The 1,017-nt window shown below is 29.6% G+C and overlaps 1 long non-coding RNA gene across 1 annotated transcript; it reads left to right on the forward strand.

Annotated features, from left to right (window-relative positions):
* On the forward strand, positions 1-544 carry LOC111786967. Its single transcript, XR_002813859.1, has 2 exons — positions 1-75; positions 222-544. It is a non-coding gene; the product is annotated as an uncharacterized LOC111786967 (long non-coding RNA).
* The last annotated feature ends 473 nt before the right edge of the window (positions 545-1,017 follow it).

Consider the following 1,017-nt stretch of genomic DNA (forward strand, 5'->3'; position numbering starts at 1 on the left):
TGCCTAACAGCAAACTAGTTTACGTGGATATTTACAATCCTCTTCTTGACGTCATCCAAAACTATCGTAAATATGGTATTCAATCATCTCTCCCTCTCCATCTACTGAAAATTAGTGTAGACGCTCGTATGACTATTCTACTGAAAATAATAGCAAATCGATCACAAGCTTAACCGAACGATTTGAAAAGCTGAAAACGTTCGTAATTGTTATTATTTTAGGGTTTGAAGTTGCGGATAGAGGGTGTTGTGGAACTGGGAAGATCGAGGTGACGTTTCTTTGTAACAAATTCGTGAAGACCTGCAACGATCCGAACAAGTTCGTGTTTTGGGACAGTTTTCATCCAACCGAAGCTACATACAGCTACCTCGTCGCTCCGATCATTCAAAAATATATTTCTAATTTCCTATAGTTCAATTAAAGTTTAATTTTCATAAAAATAATATTACAAAATTGAAGGCAAAAAAAGGATGTGTAACTTTAATTCTCTCAATTATATATGTATTATCATTTTGTTTACATTAATGATGAGCTAATAATTAATGATTTTTGAATTAATTATTAATATATTGTTATTATTAATTCAATTTTATCAAGAATAACAAAAAGCATATAATTAATAAATATTAAATTAAAAATGAGGACACGTGGCTAGTCTTCAATTGTCACATCACTTTAGTTGGAGTAATGCAATAATCAATAAAATGAGGACACGTGGCTAGTCTTCAATTTTATTTTGTGTTCTTTAAAATATATTATATTTTATAAGCTAAATTACTTTAATAAAAATATTTAATTAAAAGTTTTATTTGTTTATTTTTAAAATACATTTTAATTTTTAAAAGTGTTTCAAAAATATCTTTGAGTTGTCGATCATCTCCGTCCACGAGCATTGTTGACTATAATAATGGAACATAAGGCATACGTACGAAAATGCTATAAAACTCAATCATAAACTAAAAATGTCAGTCGTATCCCCCTACCCGATAGTTATATGCAGTAAGCTGTTGTTGTTGC

The sequence above is a fragment of the Cucurbita pepo genome, unplaced genomic scaffold, assembly GCF_002806865.2.
Source record: "Cucurbita pepo subsp. pepo cultivar mu-cu-16 unplaced genomic scaffold, ASM280686v2 Cp4.1_scaffold003656, whole genome shotgun sequence".
Taxonomy (NCBI): domain Eukaryota; kingdom Viridiplantae; phylum Streptophyta; class Magnoliopsida; order Cucurbitales; family Cucurbitaceae; genus Cucurbita; species Cucurbita pepo.